This window comes from Physeter macrocephalus, chromosome 7 (genome assembly GCF_002837175.3).
Source record: "Physeter macrocephalus isolate SW-GA chromosome 7, ASM283717v5, whole genome shotgun sequence".
In the NCBI taxonomy this organism is placed as follows: Eukaryota; Metazoa; Chordata; class Mammalia; order Artiodactyla; family Physeteridae; genus Physeter; species Physeter macrocephalus.
Genome location: NC_041220.1, coordinates 61884175 through 61898474, shown reverse-complemented (window position 1 = coordinate 61898474; position 14300 = coordinate 61884175).

Genomic DNA, 14300 nt, shown 5'->3' with positions numbered 1-14300 from the left:
AGATTGCTTTTGCTATTTGGGGTCTTTTGTGTTTCCATACAAATTGTGAAATTTTTTTTTCTAGTTCTGTAAAAAATGCTAGTGGTAGTTTGATAGGGATTGCATTGAATCTGTAGATTGCTTTGGGTAGTAGAGTCATTTTCACAATGTTGATTCTTCCAATCCAAGAACATGGTATATTTCTCCACCTATTTGTATCATCTTTAATTTCTTTCATCAGTGTCTTATAGTTTTCTGCATACAAGTCTTTTGTCTCCTTAGGTAGGTTTATTCCTAGATATTTTATTCTTTTTGTTGCAATGGTAAATGGGAGTGTTTTCTTAATTTCACTCTCAGATCTTGCATCATTAGTGTATAAGAATGCCAGAGATTTCTGTGCATTAATTTTGTATCCTGCTACTTTACCAAATTCATTGATTTGAAGTATACTCTTAAGGGGGAAAAGACATTTTGTTGACCTTACAGAGGAGAATTTTTCATTATTTGCAATGTTTTATTTAATACTAACTTGAAATACTGTGGGCAACAGCATTCTAATGTGTTAAATTCACAGTGAAGACCTATCACTTTCCACTGGAAAATTTTTATTAACATTAAGTATGCCTCCGCTTCTTCCTATTAAAATGGAGAGGAGATACTTATCACTAAGGGTTTATAAAGTGCCTTGAGATCCTCAACTGAGAAATACTTCAAGGGGACATGTTGCTATGCTGAGTTAAAGAATTGAATCAATTAACTTCATTTCCTCTGATCAATGTAAAATATCAATATTGCTTCTTGGCTCTTCTGACTGAATTGCATAGGTCATATTATGAGCATAAAAGTAATGTTGTTAGGAGAGCTGTGTTGAAAATCTGTTAGAATAGGAATCATAGTTTTACTCTTCATAAGAATGGAGAAAATTGGCTGAGTCACACAAATCATCTTTCAGTACAAAATCTTTCATGTCCCTGGTTCACTCTGCATTAATTTTAACTAATTATTTAGTTAACTGACAATTATTCCTTCAAAAAACTTTTATTAAGTGTTTCTAATGTGACTGGTGGCTAACACCTATTTAGAACTTTATAAAGCAGCTTTACACACAGCTCATTATTCTTGCCCCTGTTCCAAGGTGGAGAGTATTAGTTCTTTTCTCTAGGCACTTATTATTTTTGCCATGTTCCCACTGCTTTTCAAAAGTTAATTTTGTTTTAATACAATTTTACTGATGAAGCTGAAGATCCAGTCTCCCTTCAGAGACAAGTTTATAACTGCTGATGTCCAAAGTGTATTGTTTTCACTGACATCTTCCTGCTTGATCCTCCCATTCCAGTCAGTGAGATTAGTTTTTACCATCTGTAATTCTTTAGTTGAACGAATCAAAGTATATTGGTTCCTGTCATTTCCTTCAAAACGTATCAACGATCAGAGTATCAGATTTTTGGAACATTATTTTTGAGAAAATGTTATAGGATGAGAAGAAAAACCTTATTATGTTTTATATTTGTATTTAAATGAAGTGTTGGACATGAGAGGATCATATTGTAAAGGCACGTGATAGTATTTGGAAAAGGAATTCAAATATGATCAGCCAATGCTTGCCGAGCCTAGGTCCTTTATGTCACAAAAATAACAGTTGGTAGAAATGTCTACGACAGGTATAAGGCCCCTTTCTGAACTGGATTTCCCTTTCCTATTTAACAATAAATATTGTATTCACCATTTCTCACTAACCATACCATGCTTTGCTTTGGAAAAGGCTGTCAATTAATTAACTGCCGAATCATTTCCAATATGCTGGACTATGGATTGTACGTTAACAAGTCATGAGATCATTATGACTGTGGACATAGCAAGGTTTCAATTAGTTCTTTAATCTAGTAGGTTGACTTCATTTTTATTGATACTTAACATCAGTGTTCCTGGAGCCCTGAGCTTCACTATCTATTTTAGGATTATATAGAGAGATCTATCTATCCATATTTTTCTGCAAATGCAGTGATCATAAACACATTAAAATTAATTCATATGAGCTGAAGGCTTGTAGATCCTCATAGTTTTATTTTATTAAACACTTTAAAGTTAATGAGAAAACCTCTTGCTGACCTTTTGGGGAATATTTTCTATATCCCCCAGCTGAATGGGATTCATCAAGACATTATCCAGGCCACATTTTTAGAGTGAAGCTTAATCAGGAGGGTATGAATAAGACAGCATGCTCTTGTCCTCCCTCTTCTCAGCTTTCTGTATAAAACTGACAAAATAAGATCTGAGACTTGGACTTGATTTTGGAGTGGAAATAAATGAAGCAGACCTTCTGATTCAGGGCTCCTTAGGCCTATCTAGTGTAGAAAAGGGGTTTGTACTTGGTCTAATCTAGAAAATTGGGGTTTAACATTGGAGTCTATGACAGGACCCAGGCAGTAATAAAGTGACTCTGTTTTGATTCATCATGTGCTCATATACCTCCTTCACAACATTGTGGGGAGAGGTAGGTTAAGGAAGGTTTGGGTATTTGTGTGTGTTAGCAAAGACCACCATAATGAATCTTAATTTTATCTTAATGGCATCCAATCAGTTAATACTTTAATCTAGCATTTTAATGGACTATTATACCTGGTATAATAACAGAGCCTCAAATTCAGCTCACGTGGTCCATTTCCACCCCCAAACTCAAACCAGAGTCTTGAATCTCACTGTTTTCAATTCAATGAAAAGTCATACTTGCCTTCTTCAGAGAAAAAAGAGGGAATGGGGAAGCATATGTGTTTAGTAGAAGCTTAGAGTAATGGACCAAGCAGTAAACCTGGACTCTAATCTCTGGGGATAGATAAGGGTAGAGGTGATAAGGATATATAACAATTAAATTTAAATACACTCAGAGAAGATATAGAAACAAGACATTTGATAACATTTATTGAGTACTTTCTATGTTCTATTTATTCTATTACACCCTTGTTTAACTTTTATCACCACTGTGTGACTAGCTAAATTTTACAGATTAGGAAAGTGGGGCTTTGAGATGTTAACATTTCAGAGGTCAAACAAGTAGTTAAGTGATAGCCCCCGATTATTTCTCTGTACTGTGTACTCAAGAGCCAGCCTTCCTATTTGCTATGCTATTCTATCTCTATTATATACATCTATCAGTATAGCTTAATTTTTCTAGTTTAAATATTTGGTTCTGTTATGAAATTATTGCTATGCTGGGCCAATGTCCTCCTAAATATTGGCATTCCAACTATACGCTATTCACTAGGACTCTTTGTAAGTGTGGTACTATTTGGATGCTAAACTATTGTGAAAAATAATTAAAATTCTTTTTTCCCCCTACTGAGAAGAAATCTCTACAGTTTTCCTGCTTAAATGTCTGTACAAAATAATTATTCTGTGATTTTTCTGTATTTTTTTCTGGAGTATGTGATAGTTCTTAGATATTAACATTTCATTTAATTTGAATCAGAAATAGAGCCAGTCTTGAATATAAGGTCTTGTATCTTACGAGCTTGATTACAAGATCTAAAGCTTAAAGTCTTTCATGTACTCAATTTGGAAAATAGTTCTATATGGCTGGAATAGAGAGTCCATGAGTGTGTAGAGAAATAAAGATGTGGTCAAAAAAGCAGCCTGGGGCCCAGTTGTAATATGGCCCACATGCAAGCGTTGTTGGAATAGTGTTGCTTTTAGCTGTTGGACTACCCCACTCTTTGGAATTAGTCTGCACTAGGCACAGTACCTGGCATATAGTAGGTGCTCATTAACCCTTGAAGGGAAACAAACTCTGGCAATACAAAAAATTTTTAATAGAACATCTTTAAGAATCACAGCTGGATTAATGTTTAATATTCTTATTTTTAGTAGCAAAACTAGTTTTGGGAAGAAAACATAAAGGAATATTAGAGAAGGACTAACTTTAAATTAGATAATACTATGAGGAAGAACAAGGTTTCTGGAATAACATTGAATGCAACGCCTACTGCACAGGGAGAGGCTCAAGAAATGTTGAATAAATTAATGAGGAATGATTTAAAAGTGTACAGTGTGTGTTGTGTGTGTGCACATGCTCACAGATCATACCAGTAAATGATAACTGGACTTTAAAAATGAAAGTTTAATGTATTCAAATATATTCACATAAAACTCAAATTTCAACTTTGCAAAAACATAATGGGAGCACACATTTAACAAAGCTTATTTTTTAATCTTTATCCACTGCTGTTAAGCCTTTTTACAGCTTCCTTAAAATCTCAAGTTCCCCAATGCAGTACTGTTAGAAAAGAAAATCTGAAAGATGGTGTTGAAGAGTAATTAGCATTTAACTGGCTGTGAATACAAGCATGAAACAATGTCCCGGGGTAGCAGATAGGAAAAAGACTTGAAGAAGAAGAAAGTAATGATTATCAAAACAACAAAAGAAAATGCTTTTTAGACTTCAGGTTGTAACATCTTTGAAATACCATTGAAGGTTTCAGTAACAGAGAGTGGCTTGTGGGACACCTGAACACTCCTGCTTTATTTGTTTGGTTTTGGGAAACTTAAAAGTAATCTTGGGTCTACAGAGCAAGTGTGGCTTTGTAAAACAATAATTTTAAACCATACCATCCTTTTCCTCCTTCCTCCATGTTTATACGATCTCATTCCGTATGAATTCCCTCCTATGTGAGTGTCGCAAGCCAGCCAACTTTAGAGGCTGAGTCTAAAGTTAAACCTCAAGTGAGTAGAATTTTGTAGAATCATTAGGAGTATGTTAGAGTTTGCTTTTGTTAGAAATATCAAACACAAAGAGGGCAACATTTTAATTTTGCCAAGTTATTAATTCAGTTTTAAAATAACACCATCTTTGGTGGGGAGGATACTGAAATTCTTTATCTCCAGCTTTGATCTTTTGTGAATATTCCAGTGCCACTTCTTTTGCATCTCTATAGGACTTTTCTTCTTTTTCTTTTAACTAATTTATTTATTTTTGGCTGCATTGGGTCTTCGTTGCTGCGTGCTGACTTTTCCCTAGTCGTGGCGAGCAGGGGCTACTCTTTGTTGCGGTGCGCGGGCTTCTCATTGCGGTGGCTTCTCCTGTTGTGGAGCACGGGCTCTAGGTGTGTGGGCTCAGTAGTTGTGGTTTGCGGGCTCTAGAGCGCAGGCTCAGTAGTTGTGGCGCACGGGCTTAGTTGCTCCGTGGCATGTGGGATCTTCCCGGACCAGGGCTCGAACCCCTGTCCCCTGCACTGGCAGGTGGATTCTTAACCACTGTGCCACCAGGGAAGCCTGTACTTTTCTATTTAGGTGTTCTGCTAAAACTTTATACTTTTCCTCCATCCAGCTTTGAACTGTCCCAATCAACACCCTGTTAATGAATTTTGGAATAGTTTTTCCTTATCTTTCTTTCTCTGTTCACAATTTATTTACCTTGTCTGATTTTCTCTTTGAAAAATTAAATATTTAAAAATTAAAATTTGATATTGAAATACATCTACTCTTATTGCTGTAGACTGAATTATCCTCACTAATTAATTGCTTGTCCAAAATATTCTTCAGGAAAATGAAGGTAACAACAGGGCTGTTGTAAGTTTTAAATGAAATAATGTATGCAAGAGTATGTAGCATAGAGTAGATTCTTAGAAGCGATATTTAATAATATGTTTTCCTGTTAAAAACTTTTCATTATTTTGTTGCCTCCAGGATAAAATCTAGAAATTTAGACTGATAGTCAAGATCATGAAAATTTGTCTCTAACTACCTATATCAAATTATTTTCCACTAATATCTAATTGTTATTTAATTGCACAAAACTCTTTATGCCACAAACAGGCCATATTCATTTCAACATCTATGCCAACATTCCTGTTCTTTGTTGGTGGGGAATACTAATTCCTCTATTTAATCATATGCTCCTAGTATCAACTCCAGTTTTGCCATATCTATGGAACTTCCTTTAATTGTTCTAGGTGTAAGGGATACAGCAATGAACAAGGTAGAAAATGTCTCTGTTCTCAGGAGCTTACAGACTAGCAGGGGAACAGATAACCAGATTGACCGAGAAATTAACAAAATGTGGCCCATACATACAATGAAATATCATTCAGCCTTAACAAGTAAAGAAATGCTGCAATATGTTACAATGTGGATGAACCTTGAGGATATTATGTTAATCACAAAAAGATAAATACTGTCTGATTCCACTTAATATGAGCTATGTGGAGGAGTCAAATTCATAGAAACAAAAAGTAGAATGGTGGTTTCCAGGCACAGGGGGTGGGGAAAAAGTAAGTTGTTGTTCAGTGGATTTATTTATTTTTTATTATTATTATTTTTTTTGCGGTACGTGGGCCTCTCACTGCTGTGGCCTCTCCCGTTGCGGAGCACAGGCTCCGGACGCGCGGGCTCAGCGGCCATGGCTCACGGGCCTAGCCGCTCTGCCGCATGTGGGATCTTCCCAGACCGGGGCACGAACCCGTGTCCCCTGCATCGGCAGGCAGACTCTCAACCACTGCGCCACCAGGGAAGCCCCAGCTTTGTATTTCTTAACACAATAAAAAAGAGAAAAAATTGAGATAATCTCAGCTAATTATAAGTACTATTAAGACAATAAAGCAGGATAAGAGGAGAGTTCCTGAGAGGCAATGCTACGTTAGAAAGCCCCTGTGGGAGAGTGACTTTGAGCTGAGGCCTGAATGATGGCATGTGTCAGCCATGAGCATCAGAAGGAATGGTAAGTGCAAAGGTCATGAGGCCCAAACAGATTTGGCCTATTCAAGGAAAAGGAGGAAGGCAGCATACAGAGTACATGCAGTGAATTTGTTGAGGAAGGCAGACACTAGATTCTGTAGGGACTGGTGGGTTGCAGAAAAGAGAGTGAATTGCATTTAAGTGCAATAGAAATTCATTGAAGAGTTTTAAGCAGTGGATGATATGGTCTGATTTACAGGTTTTAAAAACTCAGCTAGCTGTAATGAGGAAACAGACCCATAGAGGTAAATATAGAAGCTGAAACACCGGTTAGAATGCATTTACATCTACATATAGATGATGGTGACTTGGACTAGAGCTGAGAAGGAGTGAGGGTGTCAGAATTGGGACATATTTTGAGGCAATGACAATTGGATTTGTGGATCGATTGGATGTGGGAATGTATAAAGAAGAATCAAGGATGACTTCTATGCTATTGGCCTGGACACCTAGGGGAAAAGTGGGAGAGAACCAGCTTTGGGTTTGAGGGAGTAAGCGGTTAAGGGTTCAGTTTTAACCTCGTTAAGGTCTTTTTTAAAAATTTCTGTATTGAGATATAATTCACATACCATATAATTCACACATTTGAAGCAATTCAAGGACTTTTCAGTGTATTCACAGAGTCATGGAATCATCATCACAATCTAAGTTTAGAATATTTTATCACTTCAAAAAAAAAACCCTTTACCTATTCCCCTGCCCCTAGGCAACCACTAACCTACTTTCTGTCTCTATAAATTTCTCCAATTTTGGCATTTCATATTAAGAAATGCTACAATATGTGAGCCTTTAGTAACTGGATTCTTTCATTTAACTTAATGTTTTCAAGGCTCATCCATGTTATAGCATGTATCAATCAATCAGTACTTTAATCCTTTTTATTGCTGAATAATATTCTATCATAGAGATATACTGCCTATTATTTATCCATTCAGCTGTTGGACATTTGTGTTTTTTCTACTTTTGGGCTGCTATGAATAATGCTGCTATGAATGTTTGTGTACAAGTTTTTGTTTGGATATATGTTTTCATTTCTCTTCAGTAAATAATCAAGAGTGGAATTGCTAGGTTATGTAGTAACTCTGTGATTAATATTTTGGGAAACTGCCAAACTATTTTCTAAAGTGGCTGCACCATTTTTTATGCCCCTCAACAATGAATAAGGGTTTTAATTCCTCTGGACTCTTGCCAACACTTTTCATTGTCTGTATTTTTTATTGTAACCACGCTAATGGGTGTGAAGTGGTATGTCATTGTGATTTTGATTTGCATTTCCCTAATTACTAATGATGTTGAGCACGTTTGCATGTGCGTATTGGCCATCTGTGTATCTTCTTTGGAGAAATATGTATTGAAATCCTTTGTGCATTTTAAAATTGGGTTATTTTTTTATTGTTGAGTTGTACAAATTCTTTATATATTCTGGATACCAGCCCCTTGTCAGACATATGATTTGCAAATACTTTCTCCCCTTCTTTGGGTTGGATTTTCAACTTTATGATGGTATTGTTTGCAGCGCAAAAGTTTTAAATTTTAATGTAGTCCAATTTATATTTTTTCTTTTGTCATTTTTGCTCTCAGTGTCATATCTAAGAAATGGCTACGTTAAATTTTAGTAACATATTAGACACCAAATGGAGATAGACAGTTGAAAGTGAGTCTGGACTTTAGAGGAGAGATCAGTTGGATAGAAATTGGGGAGCAACCAGTGTACAGATAGTATTGGGTTGGCCAAAAAGTTCATTTAGGTTTTTCTGTAACACCAAAAATGAACTTTTTGACCAACGCAATATTTAAAACCCTGGGACTTTATGAAATCACTCAGAGAGAAAGAGAGAGTAGAAGTAGACAAGTCTTGAAAGATACAATTTCCATTACACATAGCATGGGATTCAGTGTGTGCTCGGAGTTCTGGGGTAAGCTACCAATAAAGAGAAGCTAAGATACTGAGTAAACACTAAGACTGCCCAGTTAGGGGTAAGCAGATATCCCCCTGGAAGAGTTTGTGAAATAGTTTCCACTCTGTGGCCGCTATAGTCAAATTGAGTTTTCTAAATAAACTGGATGAGAATTTTCTCCACATGTTCTTAACCTCCTAAGAAGCTGATCAAATCCCTGTATAGGACGTCCATACTGGTCAAATAAGCAAATGGAATCCATTCCAGCTTGTTTAAGCTAACAAAGAATTTAGTAGAGAACATCAGGTAGCTCACAGAATCCTCAGCAGGGCTGAAGAAGTAGGCACCAGGTCAAATACCAGCAACCACGTCCAGAGCCAACCACAGACTGGCCGGATAAGCATATTGTTGCAGCTGCCTCTGGCCCCAGAAGCACGGTGCAGAACTTGCCTAGTGTGGGAACTGCCATTGTCATTGCTACCATAACCCACACTTTAGATGCCAGGAACTCAACTTCTCTCAAATTGCTATACATATCTCTAAAATTGCTTTAGATGCCAGGTAGTCAACTTTACTGCAGGTTCTACTTTACCCTTTAAAGCAAGCTACTCAACTGCCACTGGCATTAGGAAAGTAGATGTCCAACATTTAGCCTGTATCCTCTTGTTATGAACTGAAACCTCGTTTAGGTGACCCTGATTGGTGCAACCAAGGTCATCTGTTTGCATCCTAGATGCCTAGGATAGAGGGAAAATAGATTTTCCGAATTTTATCTTGGGAGGGCAAAACTCACAATGAAGAAACATAAAATATAGAGGATATTATTGAAAAGATGATGGGAGGCCATGTGTGACAAGTCTTAACTATAATGGGCCATGCACACTTACCAATTACAGCATTTCACTAATACCTGTGAGAGTTTCTTATCCAGATATTATATAATTGATAAAGATTACTGTAGGGCTTCCCTGGTGGCACAGTGGTTAAGAACTTGCCTGCCAATGCAGGGGACACAGGTTCGAGCCCTGGTCCGGGAAGATCCCACATGCCGCGAAGCAGATAAGCCCGTGAGCCACAACTGCTGAAGCCCGCGTGCTTAGAGCCCGTGCTCCACCACAAGAGAAGCCACCGCAATGAGAAGCCCGCGCACCGCAACCAAGAGTAGCCCCTACTCACCGCAACTAGAGACAGCCCGTACGCAGCAACGAAGATCCAATGCAGCCAAAAATAAATAAATAAAATAAATAAATTTATTAAAAAAATATAAAATAAAGGTTACTGTTAAAAGTCCTCCATTTAGAAGCGACAATTTCTCTATCTAAATATAACATATTTAGATGAACTATATTTGTGAATTCACAAGTTTATCAGCTATTTGCTTTTCTTTTAGAGCAGGCCTCAGAACTGGATGGTAAGTTGTTATACACGTGGAATGTTATACACATTTTAATATATGTGAGCAACTCAGTGACCTTACATTATTGAACATTAAGAATTTCTCTTCATAGAGAAAGACATTTTATGATGTTATTCATTTAATGAGATCTATGTGCATTATTTTTGTCTGTGACATATCTGGCATAGAAAGGTCACCATAAGATATAGAACTTACCATTAATTTATTATAAATATTCAAAACAATTTAATGGGGCTTGAACAAAATAAGAATTTTGCGTTGCTTAGCTACTGACTTTTTAAACTCAATTTCACTGAGGTATAATTTACATAAAATTAAATAAACCCTCCTTCAAGTGTGATAAATTTTGACAAATATATCCACCCAAATAATCATCAGCCACAATCAAGATATAAAACATTTCTATAACCCCCCCAAACTCCTTTATGATGCTTTATATCATCCTCACCTCCCCAGCCCTATGAAAACAGCAATCTACTTTCTGTCACTACAGATATTGATTTTTTCCAAATTACTGAGGCATAATTTACATACAAGATAATGCATTCATTTTAAGTGTGCAGTTTGCTATAGCTATTGATTTTCAGAAAGTAGAATTACTCTCTATATATGTTTTTCTCTTGAATTTTCAGCTGTAGTTATTAATTAAAAAAACAAACTTACCAATCATTTGGTTATATAGGAATGCATTAAATAAGTTCTCTTTTTTTCTATACACACAGACTCACACAGAGTACCTCCATACTTTCTGCACACAAGCTGTGTGCTATCACAGTATTCTTGATCCAAAAACTATTCTTGAAAAATTGCTGATACAAAGGCCAGTGAAAGCAGACATAAAACTAAGCTACTGATTTAGAACCAAGCTGTTATTAGCTACTGCAACACACATATGCATCATAAGGTCCCTGAAATATCGATATTAATGGTATTCCTAGCTAATCACTCCTATAAAATTATGTTAAGGAAGGTAGAGTATAAATCTTAAGTAAACAAATGAATAAATAAATATACACAGTTGGTGATTTAATGCTTGATGTGTGTGGGAGAGGATGGATAGAGAACATGTTATCCAGCGACTTCCACTAATTGATGCTATTAGCATGTTTTATGAGTTATTGATTTCTAAATGTCTTCTTCCCAGTTTAGCAAGAGAATCAGATCTTAGAGGACCTTGCCAGCTAATCTTTTTTTATCAGGTAGGATGGATAATGGTTTGAATGTAATCCAGCTTCCTGAATGTGAATGAATAGAATGACTTCCCACAGTGTGGTATCCCAATTTGCATGTTAGTTGCAGTAACAATTGCTGGGAGCAAATTCTTGTAACTTAGAAATTTGGAGCCCCTGAGAAAATTTTGAAGGAAGGGGCACCTGAATCATTTTAAAATTCACAAAATAAAAAAGAATAACCATCATATAATCAATCAATAGCCATTGTACAATTAATCTATCACTTCATTTTAACAAACGTGTCATGAATGTATTGTATATGAAATACCACTTAAGGCCATGGCTACACAAACAAAGGAGGGCTTCTGCTCTCGAGTTCCCACTTTAAACAGGCAGGAGAAAGAGAACATTAAATTAACAATTATAACATAGAGTGCTAAGTACACTTAGCAATGTGTCCAGAGTGCCATGGTAGCAGGGATAAAGAACACTGGATTTAGGTCAAGAGAATCAGAGAAAAACTTTCTAAAGTTGATGATATTTTTGTTACCTCAAGGAGGAGCAGAAATTAGGCAAATTAGAGGAAGTAGAGTTTGGCTGCATTCCTAAGAAACCTCTTGTTATTAAAAGTCACATTTTAACTTCTACAATGAATAAAGGTAAGTAAGATGCTAGAGAACTTCAAAATTGTAATAGTAAGGTTTTTTTCTCCTGCAGAAATTTCAGTAATAAAGATATTTCTACTGTTATAAGGGTATTTTTATATTATAAACAGCAACAACAAAAAAATCAAAATCAAACAGTTTCTCATTTACTCTTTGGTCCACGCAGCCTCAGTTCCTTTTTTGCTGAGTCCTGACTTCCCAATTGTGCTTGCTACACTTATCGCAGCTGCCAAAGGTAAAGAAAACAGCCCAAGAACAGAAGTCCACGGAAAGATGTTGGCAGAGCATCTGGCCATGCAGTCAAAGCAGTCATGTGTTTCCATGCATTGTTTGCATGAATTTCCCCCCCTCTACTAGTGAGCTATTAATTCCTAATAGAGACTGACTTATAATCAATAGTAGTTTATACAATGCAAAGTAGGTTTCATAATTAGTTGATTGCATTATATCTAATTCCCATTGTAAAAGCTTGTTCTGTTGGAGATAGGCCTGAAATTTGGTGTGACTGGAGCGCAAAATGTAACTGGGGGTAGTTACTTTCAAAAGTGAGCCTGGACAAGTACCTAGATCCTGGAGGCCTTTGTGTGCCATGCTAAGGAATTTGGATTTTATTCTGAAAGCAATACAGGAGATTGATTAATGAATTACAGGGAGGGTTGAGAGAGAGCCTAAGATTCAAATTTAGAAAAAGCTCCCTGGCAGCAGTGTAAAATATAGATTGTGTGTTGGATGTTGGTGAGAGAGACTATTAAGATAATGAGGACCTAAAGTAAGGCAGTAGGAAAGAAAAGGAGAGACTAATTTAGACAGATTAGAACACTGAATGATTTTACTTAGTGACACACTTGATGTAGAGGTGTGTATGTGTGTGTGTGTGTGTGTGTGTGTGGTGTGTGTGTGTGTGTGTGGCAATACTTGCAACTGTGTAGAGGGAGTTTAATGGCTATCTTTATGTCTTAGGGTTACCAGGTGAGATAAGAAAGACAGGAGGAGAATCAGGAACAGGATTTCTGGAGGGGAGTGATGGAAGAGGATGGCTCATTCATAAACTTAATTTATGTATGAAATATAGGAGGAAATACTCAATAGGTAGGCCTGAAAATCTGGGAATTACATTACAGATAAACAGGATTTTAGAAAATAAAATTCTACTTAAAATTTTATCAAAGTAAAACATACATGTGGTTAAAAGCATCAATTTATCAGTAATGGCTTAGAAAGAAAAACCATAATTACAGTGTGGCAGTTATGGATTGGAGCCTCTCGGCTCCAAATCCATCTGCCATTGTCAGCTCTGGACCCCCGAAGCATTTCCCTTTTGCAACAAGCACAGTGTTACGCTTTCACAGCAGAGGGCACTGGAAGGACACTGGAAGAGGAAGGGATTTCTCTTACTGATTCCTGATGTTGCTTCAGTCGGCTCCTGCAGCATGGGTGGCTTCTGCAGGATCCAGCACCAAAAGCCTGAGTGGCCTTCTGCAGATCTAGGCCTGGCAGTGTGCACAGCTTCTCCAGCACACAGTGGTCAAGCAGCTTCCTCAGACACCTCCTCTGGCAGCTTTGTGGCAAGTTCCTAGGTGTAGCACCTCCCTGCTTACCTATGAATGCCCTCCTCCGGCAGCTCGGAGCGTGGATTTCCAGCCAGCTGACAAATTTCCAGAAAATTCTGCTGGCATGGCACCATGGCAACTCCTTTGTCATACAGTGAGCCACAGCTGTGCCCTCTCCTGCAAGGTCTGGATATCAGCTCTGAGGAAGAGACTTTCCTTAAGCACTCTAGCTCAGCCCTAGGTGGAGGGGCTGCTCTTTTTTTTATATGCTATTCCTATATTCTTCAGAGTCCTCTTCAGTTCTTACTAGTCAATGTTTTGTTACTTCAATTGTTATAGTTAGTAGCATTTTGTATTTAACTTTCCATCTTCAGATTACTGGGATGTTTCTCTCTTCTGATTGAACCCTGACTGATACATCTTTTCTGTTTCTCACAAAACTAATGCCACCCTCCAGAGGCAGTAACTTTTTACTATTTTTAAAACTATTTTTTTTTTTTTTTTTTTTTTTTTTTTACTATTTCTCATTTTAGCTTTCCTGATGGTTTTATGGGCTATTCTAAGATAATGAGGATTTAGTGTATTTCCATATCACCCCCCACCTGTCACTTCCATTGCTTTCTCCCTTTCTCCCATGCCCCTTCCTCCTCCCCTTGATACAAATATCACCTTTCTCAGTTCCTCCACTGGTCACTCTGCAAAATGTCAAACTATGTACCTAGTTCTCATTTCTTATTCTATTACCTAAGGAAAGTATATGTTTTTTTCTACTAATCTTGTAATGTGAGAACATTGTCATTCTTTCTCTTTGCTCTACCTTTATCTCCCTTTCACCTCCATATATGTATCAGCCCTGCTTTTATTTTCTTAAAATTTAAAAAAAATGGATAAAA